This window comes from Panthera uncia (genome assembly GCF_023721935.1).
Source record: "Panthera uncia isolate 11264 chromosome D3 unlocalized genomic scaffold, Puncia_PCG_1.0 HiC_scaffold_9, whole genome shotgun sequence".
Lineage (NCBI taxonomy): Eukaryota > Metazoa > Chordata > Mammalia > Carnivora > Felidae > Panthera > Panthera uncia.
The window spans coordinates 2,981,198-2,999,150 of record NW_026057587.1 but is presented as its reverse complement, the minus strand read 5'-3'; positions in this window follow the sequence as shown (position 1 = coordinate 2,999,150).

Sequence of the window (17,953 nt, the reverse complement as noted above, 5' to 3'; positions counted from 1 at the left end):
CGTCCGGCTCTTGGCTTCGGCTCAGGTCATGATCTCATGACTTTGTTGGTTCAAGCCCCATGTCAGGCTCTGTGCGGGCAGCGCTGAGCCTGCTTGGGATTCTCTCTCTCTCCCCCCACCCCCCCCCCCGTCTCTCCCTGCCCCTCCCCCACTCGCGCTGTCTCTGTCTCTCTCAAAATAAACTAAAAAAAAAGTTGAGATGAATTGCTCATTTTTAAAGTCTAGGCAGTGTCACCTAGGAGGACACAAAAGGATGTTCGCCTTCTCCCGGTCCGTAATGATGGGCACTGAGTCTTGACTTCCTCTTGAGACAAGGCGTCATCTCCCCATCCAGGGAGCTCCCCCTGGAATACCTCTTTGAAGTCCTGATATCCGACTAGCCCCGACACCCCCAGCACTTTGGGTTTCCCATTTCTGCTTAAATAAATGCCACAGGAAATAACAGTAACAAACATCAGAAATGACACTGCCCTGGGGAAGGTTTACAACGTGTCGCCCAACCGGTAACAAGCCTCAGCGTCTCTGTAGCATTTTGTAAAACGAGTGGTCGGATATACGCGGCCGCTGTTTAAAAACACCTTTGTTAATCGGAAGACGTCCCAGTGCCTGACTTTGTGGTTGGAAATGCCACTGTTCAAGGCATGGATTTCTTTTCCTCCTCAAGGGTGTAGACGTCCATTTAGCAACAGTTAAAGAAGGAGCGGACTTCGTGATTTCAAGGGGAGGTCTTTTGTTTTTTTTCCCTCCCTGGAAAGAAGGCCTTTTTTTGAAGCCTATTATCTAAAGATGTAGCTACAGACCTGACAAGCTGTTCTTGCTACTTTTATCCCTAGTGAAGAAGCAAGAACTTGCATAAATGATTAAGGAACACAGTCTTTCGTTTCTTAAGTATCCAATTTGAATATGTTTATCACCAAGTATGCTGCTGCTTGAGAAGATGAATTAAGCAATTTTTACGAAGCAGCTCACCGAATGTGAGCGGCAAGGTAGGGCTGTGATGCGTCAGCAGTGAGGGATCCACGTTCTGTGTCTGTGACAGGTGAGGAGCTGGTGGCTGGTGGCTGGGGCCCCGTGGATTCACAGCAGGGCTTTGCACACCACACCATCGACCACGAGTCCAGGGAGAGAACTGAAAAAGACAGTCTTTGGGAAATTGGGGGGGTTTGGGTGGGGCTGGGGGACCTTTAGTGCCTGACAAGTAAGGGGAGAACACGGTTGTTGAAAGAGGCTGGGCTTGTCCCTTTTAGCTTCTGGAAGGACTTCCCAAATGGCAGTCTCCAGATCTCAGCAACTGTGTTTATTTTTATTTTTATTAAAAAAATTTTTTTAAAATGTTTATTTTTGAGAGAGAGAGAAAGAGAGAGAGAGAGACAGAGCACGAGCAGGGGAGGAGCAGAGAGAGAGGGAGACACAGAATCTGAAACAGGCTCCAGACTCTGAGCCGTCAGCACAGAGCCCGACGCGGGGCTCGAACTCACGGACCGCGAGATCGTGACCTGAGCCGAAGTCGGATGCTTCACCGACTGAGCCCCCCGGGCGCCCCATCTCCTGCTTACACTTCTTTCCAAGGCTCTAGTCTCTTGGAACAAAGGGGTTAAAGACATTCCCCTTTTCCAGACTTCCTGGGATGATTCTGTTCAAATCAGCAGCACAACACAAAATTCATTACGGCTCAATTTTAGGGCTCATTAGTTGCTGGATCGTGGTTTCTCAGAAGACACTTTTTCTTATTGTTGAAGTGGGGTACCGATACTCAGTTTCAAAATATACACATATACACACATGTAGATACATACATACAACCATACAACCGTGCCTACATTTGTGTGTATCTATATGCTTGTGTGTGTTTATGTTTTACCATAATGACAGGTGGTGTGTACTTTTGGGAGGGACGGATTTTCTGCCTCCAGGAGCTGGCATACGGAGAGAGAGCACAAGAGGGTGTCCCTGGGGGCCAGAAGGAAGTCGGGCCACTCGTAACAGGTTGTCACTTGGTGTTACCTATGGCATCATCGCCCTCCTCACTTCCTTGGTTTTCTCCTGCCCTTTGCATTTATCTGCCCACATCCCTTTTACAGAGGCCGTCGCTTTCCGTCCCTTAGTTAATTGGCTTCAGCTTCTGCCACAGAAATGCTAACGGCAGCAGAAATGTGACAGCTCGGAAAATCCCAGGGCGACAGTAAGCTGTGCACGGGGGCCGTGTGTCCCTGTCTCCGCCAGCCGGGGAGGGATCCCTGGGTGCAGCCTGGTGACTCTCAGAAACCTGGTTCTTTGGTGAATTAGGACGCTCCCTTCAGCAGGAGACTTGGCTGGGTCGATGCCTGTGGGACGCAGCGGTGTGCCTTCGGATACGAGCCCAACTGTTTGTTTTTTTGTGTGTTGAACAAAACCACTCTGCGGTGGCCCCAGAGCGGAGTGCCGGGCTAGGGGAGGGTGCACGAGAAGACAGGGTGTGCCTCGAATACACCCGGGCTGCAAAATGAAATTTCAGCAACACCTCTGGCCCTCAGCGGCCGCGTCTCTTACCATGGCCGTAACCGCCGTGTCTGTGCGCATGCTTTTCCGCAAGAGAAAGACACCAAAGTTCCCAAGACGCGGAGATGAAATGTGTCCCCATGTGGCCATGGTAACCGTCTCCTCCCCAGGGATGCCTTTCTCGCCTCCTTGATGGGATCAGTCCTCTTTTTACGCCCTCACGGTGCCCTGCGGTTCTGAGCCACAGGACTGGTGCAACTTTCCATTTACGTGTGTGGTCCTCTGACAGTCGTTTTCTCTTGCCTTTTGTTCACGTGGCATCACCAGCCTCCACCTCGTAAGTAAAGGCAAACGGTTTTTAAACGAACACCGTGATTCCCAGCATCCTGCACGAGTTTTGCGAGCGTTTTCCCACTTGCTACGGACAGTAACCCACAGAGCTGGCTTCCTCGCTGTCCCCATTTAACTGCTGAGAAGATGGAGGCTCTGAGGGATTTGCCCAGGTTCCCATGGATCGTAAGCAGCGGGGCTAGAATTTTCTTCCCGTCCCTCTGACGCTGGGGTCCTGGTCAGTGTGCAGATTCCATCCACCGATGTGATGTTGCTTATTTAACCATCCTTGCGCTCCTCGCATTTAGGTGGCTCCCAATCTTCCTCAGTGAAGGTCATCCCGCTCTGAACCCGACACACTGCAGCCGCTGGAGCCTGCCCTCTGTCCTTGGGAGAGGTCGAACTTCCTTCCACCCCAGGGCCTTTGCACTCGCTGCCCTGGTGCTTGCAACGTTCTGCTACTTCCAAATCTCCTCTCGCCCAACTCCTTCTTGGCTCAGCCCTCCACTCAAACTTCACCTCTTGAGGAAGGCCGTTCTCAAGTGCCTCGTAACGACCACCACGGCCCTTGCCTCCTGCTGTGCATCGCCTTGTGACGTCTTCACTTACCGCGCTCTCCAGTCATCCCAGCGGCTGCGTCCCTGCTCATGCCTGTCTCCCGCCCACACACCGTGTCTGCCGGTGGGTAGTTGCACCCCGGCCCCCGGAATGGTGCACAGCATGCCGTGGGCTCTCCACGTCGAACACGTGATACAGCGAACGAGTGTGCCTTTCCGTTTTGTTCCGTTATTTCATCAGCCTGAATCGCCCAGGAATGGGATTATTCTGCCCAGAGGAAGTTTGTATCCAAGATACCCGGGCAGCCGGAAGTGGCCCAGGCACAGAAGCAGCCTGTGTTCCCCCCGGCTCGCTCTAACAAACCCCCGACTCTTCCCAGGGGAGTTCTGCCCCACGGAGATGAAAAGAGGTCTTTCTCCTCTGGGTTCCTTTGCTTGGTGGCACAGCAATGAATCTTGTGCTCTGTCGGCGTCCGTGTCTCCTCCGTTCCTCAAAGATGCCGAGAAAGATAAATGACACGGGGGGAGGTCCCGGCTCCGCCTGGCTTTAAATGCCTAGTGGCTCCGTCCCTGTGGGCCCTCGGACTTGGGTTTGGTCAGCCTTTGGAAATGTCAGCAACACGGTTATGCAGTCCTGGGCCTCTGCTGGCTTAAATGATCTCCTTTCGGACGCTCCTAGGACTTCCTGTTAGGCGTTTAGAGACATCTAGGTGCTGTTATCCCGGGAAATGACAATGTGGGAAGAGACGATGACCCACTGCCTGTTGACGTGTGAGCGGCAGGACTGCTGTGTTTCCAGGGGTCCGTTGCAGACACGCCCCGGGGGAAGTTGAGTTCGGCTGTGTTGTTGACACGAAGCCCGTTTTCCAGGTCGTCAGCGGGATTCAGAGATGCGAGATGTATCCTGAATGTACACATTTACGTTCTCTAAAATACCCCGCCGTTCCCTTCTTTGATCCTGATTTTTCCCCCCAAGTTAAATGGACCGTCCCTCACTGCGCACACAGTCCAAATCATTAAGTCATTTGGAATTCCAAATCCACATCACTCCAAGTGTATGGAATCCAAATCATTGAATTAAAAAAATAAACTTTACAGTCTTCCCTACAAAACTGTACTTTGTTATGGCAAAAACTTCAGATTTTACCAATTGAATCTTTGACTCAGGTCTCCATCAGTTTAAATTACGCGTGTGTGAAATTTACCCAGATTCCGTTTCGGTCATCCCTGGGAATGTGGCGGCTATTAGAAAGAATGAGGTGGGTCAGTGGTTTTTATGTTAGCAATAGCCGTCCGACTTGTTAAGGGAAGAAAGGCACAGCGCTGTCACCGGGTGATCCCGTTTGTGGATTCTAGGTGCACGAGTTGGGTTCTCCCCACTGTTGCTTTGGGTGGAAATCTGGTGCTTTACCGTCCCGGGTGGGTACCACGGGTCCGACCCAGGCAGTTACTTGGGGAAAACTCGGAGAATTGTACTGACCACACAGATTTGTCCTGAAGGGTAATGAGCTAGTATCTGTGAAGCACTAGACGTTTTGTCACAGGCTTACGTGTGTGTGAAAGTGATTTGTTTGCCCTGACCTTGACCGTCAAGCATCCCCCACTCTGTTCAACAGGCAGCTGGCAGAAACGTCTAGCTGTTCAGGGCCATTACTTAGTGGACGTGGCTCAGGATGTGCCACGAGAAAGCAGAGATCGGGGGAGAAAGTGGCTCTCGTCTTGCTCCCGAGGCCTTTGCTGCCAAGATGCTCTGCTCGCTGGGTCTGGCATCACCATGGTTCTCAAGCACACGGAGGGCGTCGCTTCGCGGGTCGGCGGGCCTGGTGGTGGCAGAGGAAGGGCGGCTTCTGTTCGCATAGCGATCGAGAAACGCTGCTGCGTTTTACCAGGTTAATGATAATAATGGCGGACCCTCCCGTGACCGTGAGCAAACACCAAACCCCGGGCTGAGTCGTGTTCAAATTTTACCTTAATCATCATAGAACCCCAGCGAGGCGGGTGCTGATATCTTGCGGGTGGGGAACCTGGGACACAGGGCGGTTAAACTTCCCCCAAAGCCACACAAGGACGAGGGCGGGCAGAACCAGCACTCAGCCCATCATTGCCTTCGTGCGGGAAAGCCAAGCGGGGTGAGAGCGCTGGTAGGGAACTTGGTGGAGGTGCGTTGATCGCATTGTGCGCTCGGGGCCGAGCCGCCCTCCCTCCCTCCTGCGCACGGAGCCCTGGGACACCCCGGGCACCCCCAAGTCGGGAGGCTGTGTGTTCAGGGGCCTCCAGGGCCCTGGGCTTCTCAGATCTCAGGGAAGTGCAAATACCTTGCACCTCAGCGTAAAACACCTTGGTTCATCGGGTTCTCGGTGGCACCTTCCCGCGGGAGAGTTTCTCTGAAAGGTGGCTCATACACGGGTCTGCAGTCAGGAGAAGTCAGCCCCGTGTCTCCGGCAGAGTCCTGTGCGTCCTAGAGGCAAGCCCCTGACGTGCACGGGGACCCTTACTGATTTGCCCCCCGGCCTCCTGTGACCTTCAGTATTTTATGGCCCTGGGTGAACATCCCTGTAGATTCCAGAAGTCCTGGATGAAGACTGTGCCCTCCGTCCAGGCATGTGGTCAGCATGCTTTCCAGTGGCTTTCCAGGGACTTGCCGCCCTCCCCGGTCAAGGCCGTTCCCGGAGAGGAGCCATGTGTGCTCGGGGAGTAGAAAACCCTGCCGTTCTGCAGTGTCCGGGCCTTGGGGGCAGGGCCCTCCCGTCCTCCTCTCTCCCTGGAGAAATCTTATCGAGCCGGGAGTCTGTAATCTTTCCCTGCGTCACCACCACGACCGTGCAGGCTTGACCGTGTGCCCCATGGTCACCGCTTCTTCCGTGTGTTGGCGGAGGCTTTGAGGATGGTCCGGAACAAGTGGATTCTCTCCTTGCCGGGTAACTTGGGGACCAAATTGCAAATGCAAGGCACAATCCCACCATATCCTTAAAGCTTGCTAGAAGTGTATCAGCCGATGAATGTAAGAATGCTCTGGGCTGCAGTAACAGAAAGCCAGTTTATTGGTGCTCGAAGGAAACGGAGCGCATGTTTCTAACTGCACAAGAAGTCTGGGGGGAGGCGTTTGTTGACGTCGCTGAGGCTGTGGACCCGGCCGTTGGCTCCAAGCTCGTCCCCGTTTCTGCCCCCACGGTCTTCAGCATGTTGACTTCTTCCTCACCCTCGACACTGTGAGGTCAGGGGGACAGATGGACAGAAGCAGGCAGAAGCGGGGGGACCTGGCCACAAGGAGAAATCAGACACCTGTCCGATGGCCACCGTGGGAAAATCAAAAGACAGCAGTACTGGTGAGGATGTGGGCAACGGTCGGAGGGAATGCGCACTGGTGGGCCACTGCAGCCCCGTGGACAACAGGATGGAGGGCCTCAGAAAGCTAAAAATAGAATCGCCCCGTGATCCCGCAGGGTCACTTTGGAGTACGTACCACAGATCATCGAAGCCGTGGGAGGCACCTTTGCACAGCCACGTTCACAGCCGCGTTTGTCACAACGGCTAAAACGTGGAAGCAACCCAGGTGACCTTCCGTGGCTGAGTGGCTGAGCGGGGGGAACAAAATGCGGCCCCTCCACACGATGGGATGTGACTCAGCCCTAAAAAGGAAGGGGATTCTGACGCCTGCCACTCCAGGGGTGAACCTGGGGGACATGATACAAAGCGAAACAGCAGGACACAAAAGGATAGATATTGTAAGACTCCACTTACGTGAAGTTTCTCGGAGAGTTAGGGTCATAGAAACACGGAGTCGGATGGTGGCTGGCGAGGGGAGGGGAGGGGAATGGGGGGAATTAGCGTTTAACGGGGACGGTTTCAGTTCCGGAAGGTGGCAGATGGCAAAGTCCCAAAGACACAGGGTGGCGGTGGCTGGGGACAGCAGTGTGAGTATACACAACACCACCCAAGTGTACAAACAAGAACGGTTAATACGGCGGGGCGCCTGGGGGGCTCAGCCGGTTAAGCGTCTGACTCACGGTTTGTGAGTTCGAGTCCCGCATCAGGCTCTGAGCCGTCAGCTCTGACGGCTCAGAGCCTGGAGCTTGGGATTCTGTGTCTCCCTCTCTCTCTATCCCTCGCCTGCTCGTGCTCTAAATAATTAAACAAATAAAGCTTTTAAAAAAAGAATGATTAATATGGTAAATGTTATGGTGTGTGTGTTGTGTATTTTATCACAATTGGGAGTAAAAGCAAAGCCTAGAAATAAACACACACGGGAGAAAGCAGACACGCATTCTCCTCGAGAGGCTTTGCTATTTTACTGGGGAAAAGTGACGGATACCTGGCAGTATAGTTTTTTGTAAACCACAGAGTTGCAAAAGAGCCATGTGATCCGTGTAACCAGACAGCCCCCGGGGGAACCCCGCAGACGCGCACACATTTTTCTCTAGGCAGGTCCGGGTCACATGCCCACCTTTCGGGGGATCCCAGGTGAGGAAGAATGGGTTCGGCACGATTGGACTAGGGCGGGCTGGTGCAGGGCTGGCTACAACCTGAACTAACTGGGTGCTGGTTTTCAGGGAGGTGGTGCAGGTTGGCCACTAGGAAGCCTCGAACACAGCCTGCCGCGTGACTCGTCACATGAACACGTTAGCGTCTGTCCGTCCGCGGGGGATGTGACCGGGTTGTTGTTGGGAGATCCGTCACCTGTTTCTGTCCATTGCCAAGACTACTGGCGATAGAAGCCTGTAATTTGCGAAGTTCTTCGTCGGATTGCTTCCCTGTGGTGCAGAAGCGATTTTGCTTTTCTGCCTTTATTGACGTTAGTATTTTATTATCGTTCGAATGTGGGGGGAGAAGCCCAGGAGAGAGGAGACGTTAGGGTTTTGTATTTTTCTTTCCTGCTTCCCGATGCTGACGGGATGTCCCTGTGTGTTGGGTTAGAGTCCTTTACATCCAATCCTTGCCTCTTGGATTCTCAGGAGGCAAAAGAAAGAAAACTTAATAGGATGCGATCGCCACCATTTACAATGTAAATGCTGAGGGCTTCAGTTATTCAGAGTATTTGCGAAGACTGGAATGTCTTCTTGGGAAGTCTTTCCTGGGGAGTTAAGCCTCTCGGGGGCCAGTTGGGTGACCCGTATGTGTAGAGAGCAAGAGACTTGAGGGTGGTAACCGCGGGCTGGCATTCGAGCTCTGCCAGCATGCTTTGATATTTCAGGGCAAGCCCCTTCCCCCCACATCCAGATCTCCCCTTTCGACTTTGTCCTTTGAAAAGGTGAGTTCTAATTCGACTTAAGAAACGCATAGTGTATGGATCAGCTTTTAGCCCCGGGAGGCCAGTTTGCAACTTTTGGCTTAATAACCATACGTCATGTTTCTCCTTTTAAATGTAAATGTGAAAAAACAACAGTGCTCTGGAGTTGCGAGTGAGTGCACGTTACTACCATCTGCACAGAATCTAGCCTTTTGTACGTTTCGGGCAAAGTGTAGGAAAAACAAAACCGTGGCGTCCCACAGATGTGCTTCCGCCCACCCCGGTGCCTTTGCGTGGGTGGCACAAAACATATTGGATGGCTTTTCCAGCGAGCTGATGCATGAAACAGAGTGACAGCAATAGCTTTCCATCCATCTCCCCAAACAGGGATAAACCAGTTGATTTGCACCATAAATGGCTCCCGACTCCAGAAGCAGACTGCCTGGCTGTGGTGGATCAGCCAGACTCCACGTCAGGGGACGTTGTGCGTGACAGGAAGCCCCTAGAGCCAGCGGCTTTGATGAGGCGTCTTCATCCATTAGCTCTGTCTGTTTCACCTGCTTGCTGATGAAGGCAGAATGCTAATGCTGACTTGGAATCCGGGGTGGCCGCCTGGCACTTGGAAGGGCGGGCGGGCGGGAGACAGGGGCAGCCTACCTGCCCAGAGCAAGCTCCTGGGACCTGACTGGAATCCTTCTCTGGACGCTGAAGGAAGACTCACTGTAGGATAGCTTGATTCTGGGATTTAAAAACAAAGAACCAGAAAAACCTTTTTGGAGGTTTTTACATTTTTATTGGCCGCTCTCGGTAAAAAAAGAAACAACAACAAAAAAAACAAAACCAGTCTGTTCGTCTTAAGTAGGCAGAGATCGCTCACGCATGCGATCGATGGGAATAGAAAATTAGTTCACAACTGTTTCAGGCAATCGAGTACCTGTCCCGACACCCAGGATGTTTTGTTTGTAAATAACAGAAGAGACAAACTGGCTTAAACGATAAAAAAAGAACGTGTTGGCGCACATAACTGAAATATCCAGGGGTTGTCGGCATCAGGTACAGATGGATCCAGCGGTTTGCTCTCTAAAGAGGCTCTGGCTTCACCTCTCTGTGGTTGTCCTCGTTCTGGTCTCTTCCAGGTCTGAGCTTTATCGTCAGGCTATTGTTTCTTATGTCAGAAGGATCGTCGCATGCATTCTGAGGCGAAATGAGCACTCTGGTCTAGCATTGGAGTACTGTGCCTTAGCGTTCACCGTGGTGGGTCCCATTTGCTCAGGTGCTCACTTGTGCTCCGGTCGGTCGCTGTTGACCAGGAGGAGGCAAAGTCTGATGAATTTAGCCTGGGGAAGGGATGTGACGTCAGCTTCCAGGAACCTGTTGTAGCCTCACACAGAAATCGTCAGCTGTTGAAAGGGAACCTGGAGGAAAGGAGGTGCTCTCGGGAGTCATCATGGCCCAGAGCCTGAAGAGAAGCTGGCATGCTGTCGCCTCAGCGTGTGCATGTTGGGGGGGCGAGTGGCACAGTTCAGGTTCGTGTATCCCAGGAGGAGGAGGGACACGAACAGGCGCCCTGTGGGAAGCAGCCCACCGGGTCCTTGCCCGTGTGTGTCTGTGCCTGAAGGAGGCTCGCCCTTTCTGCTGCCGTTCGGGCAGCCTGCGCACTGTTCAGAGATTACAGTCGGGTCTCACAGCCCCTTGTCTGCTGAGTTACCCTCTCACCTTTAAAAGGCATCGACCTCCTAATGGATTACGAGCGCGAAGGTGCGTGAAACAGAGAGAGAGCAGTTGGCATGTCCTGAACCCCGTGCTGTACCAGATGCTGTGAAGCGCATCTCTGCAGATGGGCTCACGATGGGCGTGTTTGTTTTGTGTCTTAAATTCCTATATTTGGAGCCCATAATTATAGCCACATGCATAACTTGTCTCAGTGGGTCTTCACATCATAATGATCAGATGAATTCAGGGCCAAAAGTGTAACCCCCGCGGTGCATTTGGAGGAGTTTGATTTTATGTGGGATTTTTTTTTATTATTTTAAAACGTATTTTTAAAGTTAAGTCCTGTACATAGCATAGTAGACAATTATTTGAATAGAGAAAAAGATAAGAAGAAAGTTCTGTTAGCATTTTGATGTTCAGATGTAGCAAGTATTGACATTTGGTAACTATCATTTTGACTTTTTTTTTCTTTTTCCTGTTTATTGATCTTTGTTTACCTGGGGTCATAAACACTTGTTTAATGGGGCTGTCTCATGCATACATTTTATTTATTTTTGCCTTTTTTTTTTTTTTGAGAAAGAGCGTGCATGCAAGCAAGGGAGGGGCAGAGAGAAAACCTCTATTTTCATTTTAAATGTTTTAGGATTTTTTTCTTATCATTTTTTAATGTTTATTTTTCAGATGGAGGCCGAGTGGGGTAGGGGCAGAGAGAGAGGGAGACACAGAATCCCAAGCAGGCTTCATGCTGTCAGCGCAGAGCCCGATGTGGGGTTCGATCTCAGGACCGTGAGATCACGATCTGAGCTGAAGTCAAGAGTCAGACGCTCAAGCGAATGAGCCACTGAGGTGCTCCTTCCGTGTATGTTTTGAAATCATTATTAGGGCAGGTTCAGCCGTGGTAGCAGATAAATCCCGAAGATGAGTTGTCTCATATAGCACATCTGTATTTCTTCCTCATGCCTTGTCCCCTTTCCATCCAGAGTCCCTGGCCACCTGGGTGTCCAGCCGCTTGTGGCACGCAGTGACCTCCCCCCCCCCCCCCCCCCCCCCCCCGCAACACACCCCATGTCCGAGATCTGTGTAGTAAAGGAAGATAAAGTTGGGCATTCACACGTCCCCACTGAAATCTCAGGGCAGACTTCCCGTGTGTCCCAGACAGGAAACGGCATGGGCAGCAGCTACATCAAGTCTTTAAATGTCTTTTGAGAATGTAACTAATGATTTTTATCTTATATGTTCTCATTGATGCAGGAGGGAGGCTGGGGTTGCTAAGAAAATAACAGTAGAATAAGAAAGAACAACATGGCTGGGACACCTGGGTGGCTCAGTCGGTTGACCGTCCGACTTCGGCTCGGGTCATGATCTCACAGTCTGTGAGTTCGAGCCCCGCGTTGGGCTCTGTGCTGACAGCTCGGAGCCTGGAGCCTGCTTGGGATTCTGTGTCTCCCACTCTCTCTCTGCCCCTCCCCTGCTCATGCTCTGTCTCTCTCAAAAATAAACATTAAAAAAAACATGAGGTGGCCGACTCCAGCAGGTAGGGAGAAGGAAGAAGGGAGGAGGCATGTGACAGGTCGGGAAGGTCTGGACGGACACACCCTTGGAGGCGTTGCAGCAAAGTAGGCCTGTGCCTGCCTTAAGAAGAAACCAACAAAAATGTTCTCGCTGCTTTGAGCAGTTTTGAGGACCGCGGGGGTGCTTCAGGAGGCGACGGAGACTCGGGTGGGGGCCGTGGTGAGGAGCGGGCAGGTGTAGGAGGACGTGGCAAATGACGGACTGAGGTTGGGAGGAAAGGAAGTGGTAAGTCCCCGAGACTTCTTCCAGCCTGGGAGAAGCTGCGGGGTGGGGGTGGGGGTGGGGGTGGGGCTGGCCGTGAGGCTGGCTTTGGCCACGATGACTGGAGGACGTCCAGATGGGGCTGCTGAGTGGGTGGCTGCTACAAGGGTCTGGAGCTCAGTGTGGCAGGATTCTGGCCGAGGATACGGAGTTTTGAGTCACTGGCATATAGATGGTATTTGAAGCGACATCTATACGGGCAGAACAGAGCTGAATTGCCAACCTCCAAGGAACGACCCCTCTGCAGCACCCGAGATTGACAGAAGCAAAACAAGAGACTACTCACATCGGATTGTTCTTTAATACCGCGTTCCGCCAGCCCACGAGCACTGTTAATTTTTGAAATAAGCCTAGAGTCTGCATGCTGGCAAGAGTAGGGGGTGCATGTAAAACTTGCTTTTTGATGTTGAGACCTTGGACCCACCTTCCAGGTGTGAATGGCGGATTCAGTAACGCCCCGCCCTTTCCCCCCTGTGACCCTGACCTCGGCTTGTATTCATTTCCCGAATGACTGCAACAGAGCCTTTTTTTTTTCCCCCATTTGGTTTGTTTTGCGTGCACACGTCTGCAGTTGTGAGCCCTGTTGGGGAAGAGTGCGGAGGGAGGCCAAGAGAGGAGCCTGGGAGGCAGAGAGACCCCCCCAGCCCCGGGAAGGAAATGTCAGGGTCAGACCTTTCTGCTCCGAGCCAGGTGGAGGGTGCAGATTTCCGGGTGCGGGAGCCCTGCCGACGGGTGAGGCAAGGGCCGGGGAAGCACGGTTTTAATTATTCTGGCACTGAATGCAGTGACCCCTTACAGCTACTGTTCTTTTTTTCTTTCCTTTTTAAGGTTTTATTTTTAATTGTGGTAAAATACGCATAACAAAAGTCTGCCTTCGTAACCATTTTTTTAAAGGAACAGCTTAGTGGTGTTCAGTAAGCACATTCCCACGGTTGGACAACCGTCACTGCGGTCGGACCCTTGTCATCCCGCGGGAGTGAGACTCTGTCCCCGGGAAACACTCACACCCCCCCTGCCCCCCAGCCCCTGGCGACCACCCTTCTGCTTTCTGTTTGCGTGAACGGGACTGCTCTGGGGGCCTCGTGTGAGCGGACTCCTATGCTGTTTTCTGCTTGTGACTGCTTTATTCCACTGAGCATCCCGTCCTCTGGGTTCATCCATGTTGTAGCCGGTGTAATAACAGCCTCCTTTTTTCCCCCCTTTTATTCGAGCAGGCTCCGTGCCCAGTGTGGTGCTTGAACTCATGACCCTGAGATCAAGAGTTGTATGCTCTACCGACTGAGCCAGCCAGGCGCCCCAGAGTCTCCTTTTTCAAAGCGGAGTACCGTTCCCTTGGGTGTGCATACCGCATTTTTTTCTGTTGTGGTTAAGAACACTTCACGTGAGATGCGCCCGTTTAACAGACGTTTACGTGTGCAAGGCTGCATTATTAGTGGCACGTCTCTGAACGCATTCGTCTTGCAGGGCTTCCACTTCCTGCCCGATGAGCATCTCCTGCTTCCCCCTCCCCCAGATCCTGGAAACCACCACTTAACCCTCGGCTTCCGTGAGAGTGACTATTTTCCGTGCCCCGTGGGAGTGGAATAATGCAGTATTTGTCCTGCTCAGCATGCGAAGTGAAATAAATCTGCCACAGCCGGACAGATCGAGGACTTTTTCTTAATTGTATTCAGATGTGTGTATCATTTGGCTCAGGCAAAAATGAAATCGTAGATGATTCGGGTAGTGCCTGAGCGCAGGCTTGGAGGGAATTCTCCCCGTGGCCTTCGGGGGTGGGGCGGCAGGACTGGGGCCTGGGAAAACCAGGAGGGCGTCACCTGTGCTTGGGGCGGGAGTGGAGAAGGCTTTTGTGATCTTTTCACCCTTTTCTGAGAACGAACCTGCTCAGAACCCTCTCAGAACCTGAGCTCTACCTTTTCATTCCCTCGCCCGTCTCTCAAATTCAAACTAATAAGCTAATGACGGGGAGCCAGGGGAACATTATGCGTCCACTTTTGACCCAATAAAAAGGCAGACGGATGAGGCAGAGAGAGAGATCCCAGACCTAGAGGCAGACCTCAGTGTGGCTGGTGCACCCTTGCTGCGTTTTCCTCCCAAACCCCAGAAACTGAATGCGTATGATTGGATCCCGGAAGCCCGCGGCCCAGGATTTCCACCTGCCCTGCCCGTATCAGGCTGGCCACCCCCCGGGGCCGGACGTACAGTGGACACATCTGGAAATTGGTTCTCCATTTGTATACAGCAGCCCTTGTCACGAAAATGTAGCATCAACATGTCAGCGGTTCCCTGCACATCCCGCACCTGTGCCTGAGGGAGGGAGCCGCCTCGACAGCCCCTCGGGGGACCGCGTGTCTGTAGGCACGTTGAGGAAGGACTGTTGCCCCGAACCTGCCACGTTTGCCACGGTCCAGGGTCCTCCAGGGCAGTAAGCCATCGCTCCGAGTTACCGGAGAGCCTGGCCGTGTGCCCGCGGCACACCCAGAGCCCATAACCAAGTCAAACCTGGTGGCTTCTCCTAGAAAATCGAACGTTAGCTGCGTCTGATGAAAGGACAGGAGTCCCCTTCTGCCTCGGTGTGAGGGTTTGCACAAGATCTCACGGCTGTAGGAAAACGCCAGGTCCTGGCGGGGAAGAATGGGGTGGCGTTGGTCACCGCCATTTCTGCTGCATGTAGAGATGTCGCCAGGTGCCCGCAGTCCCCACATGAGTGTACGTTGGACCGTTTCTCTGTTTTGGGCTCCAAGTCTGGGTCTGGACTCTATGCTATTGAAGGCAGGTTTCTGGTCTCTTTGGTCTTTATTTAATCCCCCGAATGGATGTGATCTCCCAGGCTGCTTTATCAGGTGTGAATTTGATGGGCACCTCTCTTTTCCCTTGGGAGGCATCGCGGTCCCAGGTGGGGACGGGGTCTCTTCCTCTTTGCGCTCAATGCACCTCATCCCATCTGGAAACCAGCCATTTCCACCTCTACACGTTGGCATCTTCTTAGAGTGGCTTCTCCTGTCTGCTCCTGGCAGTGCCCGGTCCGCGTCTCCTCTGTCCAGCCCCGTTTCCCGCAGAGCATGAGCTTGTGGAGAACGGTGTTCCTGGCCTTCTTTGGGGCCCCAGACCCTTAGTGCGTTGCCTCGGCCTCTAAAGTACCTGACTTAACAGCCAGATGTATCAACGCCCTGGTGGAGTTGGGGACCGACAGGTAGGACACCCAAGATTCTACGCGGGAATTTAGGGCACAGGTCTTTCTGCTTCATGATGTCCCACTGTATCTGGAGGGGAGGGGTTCGTTCTGTCTCCCCCACCCCAGACTCCCCTTGGAGGGGGTTCTGTGGACCTGGCAGGGCACAGTTCTGTTCCTCAGAATCTCCTTCCAGCATCCTCTCGTATTCTTGGTCTGCCTATCTCTTTTTCCTTAAAAAAAATATTTTTTTAGCATTTATTCATTTTTGAGAATGAGAGAGACAGAGCATGAGTGGGGGAGGGGCAGAGAGAGAGGGAGACACAGAATCCGAAGCAGGCTCCAGGCTCCGAGCCGTCAGCACAGAGCCTGATGCAGGGCTTGAACTCACGGACCGCAAGATCATGACCTGAGCCGAAGTCGGATGCTCAACTGACTGAGCCACTCAGGTGCCCCACGAAGGAAAGGTTTATAACAAAGGTAAACAAATTACAGGGTGCAAATAATAGATAAAAACGTTTTCCTTCCACAGCACCTTGGGTATACAGAAACGCACATACAGTCACTGAACGCACACTTAGGCCTTAAGAAGTCGGAGACACACAGGAAATGTGCCATTTTAATTTCCTTTTGTTGAAATTGATGGATTTTAAGCGTGTCACTTCCAGTCCTTGCCGAATATCGTGTGATTCTGTGTAAGTATGTCTGTCTTTTTTTCAATTAACTTGTCAGCCTGCCCTTATTTTTCAGGAAAAGAAAGCATTTCAAATTACTCTAAATTGTTTAAATAAACGTGGTTGCCGATTTGTGAACGTCCAGGATTTGGTCTGAAATGTTTTCACCGGAATCTCTTTGTGATTGGGAGAACATTTGGAAGGCCTATAAGAAAACAATTCTTGCTTTAATCAATTGGATTAAGTTTAGGGAACAAAGATTCTTCCTGATTTCTTTCAGATCTGAATAATGCAAGAGCTGTTTTAAGGGACTTCATACCTTACGTCGTATTTTGTGAATTTTTAGGATATTGCACCCCCTTCGGTACTTTCTGGACAAGGATGTTGAAAAATGATGCCCGTGGGGATGTTGTCTCTTAGGGGTTCTGATGTCAAAGTGGGGCACGGATCAAAGGGAATCTGGAAGAATCTTATCCTAAGTTCTGAGGATGGTGGCACTCACAGACGGTTCGAGTAAACCTGGGCTACACTGAAGGCTATGTTCAGACAACATCTCCAGCATCTTGAGAGATCAGTTTCACTTTATTTGCCCTGAAGTGAATCCTGATCAAATAAAGGCAGCCATGCCCTTTGGTCCGGAATGTTGATGTGAAATGCTCAGCCACAGGCTGGTGGGCATCTGTCGTCCTATCTGTTGAGCATCTACGCCCCCTTTCCAATAGTCTCCTGCGGAAGTGGCTTTGGATGCGGTCTTGGGAACATTAAGATCCCTCGCTTTTCCTGGCCAAGGAGCAGGTGGTCCTGTGACCAGACGGGACCCATCTGGGGGGCCGTTTGCTGCTGGAATGGCTCCCAGAGACTAGAAATGATGAGTTTATCCCAACGGGGTATCTTGGAGATGATCTCTCCTGGTTCTTACACTGTTATCACCAATGCTGCTCAGGAATGTGACTTTTCAAGTTTGGTTTTGTTTCAGTGACTACTTTTTCTGGGATCTTTCGAGTGCGTGTTGGGGGCTTTCCCACACCACTGAGCTAGTGAGCAGTGCTTTGACACCTGCTGGGGTCCTCCTCTTAAACTTGACCCTGACCCCGTCCACCCAGAGGTGGTGTCAGATCCCCCAGGTGAGGGGCGCTGTCCCACAAGGTTGCCCTCCTGCAGGTGCCAGTTACTGGTCCAGGCTGTCACCTGGGCTTCTGACCCACTGTCTGTAGATCGGAGCTTCCCTCCCACCTCCCACCCCCCGCCCCCTTGTTTGCTTTAATTAATTTGCTGGAGCAGCTCACAGAATGCAGAGAAACTCTTACTGACTTAGGGTAAAGATTGTAACTGAGGCCAGCCAGATGGAGGAGACGCACGGGGTGTGGGGAAGGGGGTGGACCTTCATGCCCTCTCTGGGCACCACTCACCCTGAATCTCCATGTGCTTCTTGTTGAAAACGGACTTTGTGCTTCAGAACCAAGATGTAATGTGAAGACAGGGTTTGGGATACGGGGAGCAATAGCTTTATTGCTTTGTGGGCACAGGAGGCTGCGGAAGAACGTGCCTTCAAAACTGTAAGCCCGCCTGGAGGAAGGGGCTGGGGGTCTTACAGAGAAATACAGGATCTACTGGTGTTGACAGGAATGGGGTCAGTGCTACCAGCCTCCTTTGTCTCGTTTTCAAGGTGGCACCCTGTTGCTGAAACAAAAGGGGAAGAGGGGAGGCTTGCAGAGAAGAGAGCCGGTTTACAATCCAGCTTTGTTGAAGGCTCCCTGCCGCCGTTTTGATTTTTGTTCAACTTTATGCTCGCATCTGGTTTCATGCTCACCCACTCGTAAGCCCTCTGAACCCTGTCCATTTGGGGTTTTCCGTTGGCTCCATTACATAGACATGATTGATAAATCACCGGCCTCTAATGATAAATTCCCTTTGTAGATTGGGTCAAACCCCCGAAGGTCATGGGTGGGACTGAAATTTCCAACCCTCC